At 41.7% G+C, this 2,615-nt stretch overlaps 1 pseudogene; it reads right to left on the bottom strand.

The window, feature by feature from the left end:
• Positions 1-1,169: 1,169 nt before the first annotated feature.
• LOC109888254 (NLR family CARD domain-containing protein 3-like) lies at positions 1,170-2,369 on the bottom strand (annotated as a pseudogene).
• Positions 2,370-2,615: the final 246 nt, after the last annotated feature.

Here is a 2,615-nt window from a genome sequence, read left to right as displayed (position 1 = left end):
TGTATGGTCATATTGTTATACTGATGTGAACATCAATGAATTTATTGAATATGTTATTCAATATAATATTATTTACATATTATAATACATATTTTTCTCTAAACTGAATATTTCTTCCTGATGATTAGTTCTTATATGTCATTTTATTTACTCACAGAACAGCTCTGGAGGCTTTGACCACTGGCAGCAGCCTCAGAAGACCTTCCTCTGATCTGGAGTATTTCTTCAGGTCAAACACATCCAGCTCCTTTTCTGAAGTCAGCAACACAAAGACCAGAGCTGACCACTGTGCAGGGGACAGGTTGGGTTCTGAGAGACTTCCTGATCTCAGGTATCTTTGGATCTCCTCCACTAGAGAATGGTCATTCAGTTCATTCAGACAGTGGAACAGATTGATGCTCCTCTCTGGAGAGGGATTCTCCCTGATCTTCTCCTTGATGTACTTGACTGTTTCTTCATGGCTCTGTGAGCTGCTTCTTGTCTTTGTCAGTAGACCTCGTAAGTGCTTCTGATTGGACTCCAGTGAGAGGCCCAGAAGGAAGCGGAGGAAAAGGTCCAGGTTTCCCGTCTCACTTTGTAAGGCTTTATCCACAGCACTCTTGTAGAAAGTAACTTTACGCCTTTGTTTGTTCACACAAAAGTTCCTGGACGTCGATTGCAGTTCGGCCAATAGATTCTTATTGTTGTTGATGAATGAGAGGAACACATATACAGCAGCCAGAAACTCCTGAATGCTCAGATGAACAAAGCAGAACACCTTGTCCTGGTACAGCCCACATTCCTCTTTAAAGAGCTGTGTGCACAATCCTGAGTACACTGAGGCTTCATTGACATCAATGTCAGCCTCTTTCAGGTCTTCTTCATAGAAAATCAGATTGCCTTTCACAAGCTGTTGAAAAGCCAGTTTTCCCAGTGACAGAATGCTCTCTTTATTCCAGTGTGGACCTGTCTCTTCATTCCCAAGATACTTTTCATTCTTTTGTTTGGTATGAAACACCACAAGGTGTGTGTACATCTCAGTCAGAGTCTTGGGCATCTCTTCTCTCTTATGTTTCAGCATGTGTTCAAGGACTGTTGCAGAAATCCAACAGAAGACTGGAATGTGGCACATGATGTGGAGGCTCCTTGATGTCTTTATGTGTGAGATGATTCTGCTGGACAGGTCATCATCACTGAATCTCTTCCTGAAGTACTCCTCCTTCTGTGGGTCATTGAACCCTCGTACCTCTGTCACCTGGTCAACACACCCTGAAGGGATCTTATTGGCTGCTGCAGGTCGGGTAGTTATCCAGAGGAGAGCAGAGGGAAGCAGATTTCCCTTGATGAGATTTGTCAGCAGAACATCCACTGAGGTTGACTTTGTGATGTCACAACAGATCTTGTTCTTCTGGAAGTCTAGGGGCAGTCGGCACTCATCCAGACCATCAAAGATGAACAGAACTTTGTACTTGTTGTAGTTGGAGATTCTTGATTGTTTGGTTTCCATTGAGAAGTGATTGAGAAGTTCAATCAAAGTGTTTTCCCCTTTCATCAAATTCAGCTCCCGGAAAGGGAATGAAAATACAAATTGGACATCCTGATTTGCTTTTCCTTCAGCCCAGTCCAGAATGAACTTCTGCACAGAGACTGTTTTTCCAATGCCAGCAACTCCCTTTGTCAGCACAGTTCTGATAAGTTTGTCTTGTCCAGTTAAGGGTTTGACGATGTCGTTACATTTGATTGCAGTCTCTGGTCTTGCTTGTTTCCTGGTTGTTGTCTCAATCTGTCTCAGCTCATGTTCATTATTGACCTCTCCTGTTCCACCCTCTGTGATGTAGAGCTCTGTGTAGATCTTATTGAGAAGTGTTGGGTTTCCTTGTTTAGCGATCCCCTCAAATACACATTGAAACTTCTTCTTTAGATTAGATTTGAGTTCACGTTGGCAAATCACAGCGAGCTCATCTGAATGAATAAATACCACAGAGGATATTAATATTACGTCTGTTTTAATGCCTACAGTATTGAAGGACTGTTATGAAGTTTAAAAGTATAATCATTTATTTTCTTAACTGACTGTATAAATGTGTAAAAGTTTTCATAATGCATTACAGACTGGTGTGACTGATTATATTATTATCGGTATTATTGATGGTATTATTAATGTTGTCTCTCTCTCTCTCTAAATTAATCACCACAACACATCCCTGCTGCTTCTTGATGAGGTCACTAGGTGTTGTGTTAAGGCTGCTACAATATCATTGAGTTACACAGCTACTTTAGCTGTACTTTAGCTACATCTTTTAAATGTTATAAAACATAATTCAACATGAGGCAGACAGATCTTACATTTCTCCAGTGTGTCAGCAAGCTCCTTCTGGTTCATTTTCCTCAGGATGTGCAGTGTGATCTTCAGAGCCCCCTCTCTGGCACTGCTCTCCTGCTTCTCATCTTCAGCATCCACCACTTCCTTATCCTGCTTCTGACTCTCAAAGCCTTCTGGGAGTTCTGGACTAAGAATCTTCAGCATCCACCACTTCCTTATCCTGCTTCTGACTCTCAAAGCCTTCTGGGAGTTCTGGACTAAGAATCCTCTTGAACATCTTCAGCTCGTTCTTCACAAATGTCATAATATTCTC

The sequence above is a fragment of the Oncorhynchus kisutch genome, unplaced genomic scaffold (genome assembly GCF_002021735.2).
Source record: "Oncorhynchus kisutch isolate 150728-3 unplaced genomic scaffold, Okis_V2 scaffold1014, whole genome shotgun sequence".
NCBI lineage: Eukaryota > Metazoa > Chordata > Actinopteri > Salmoniformes > Salmonidae > Oncorhynchus > Oncorhynchus kisutch.
This window is presented reverse-complemented; position numbering and strand designations above follow the sequence as displayed.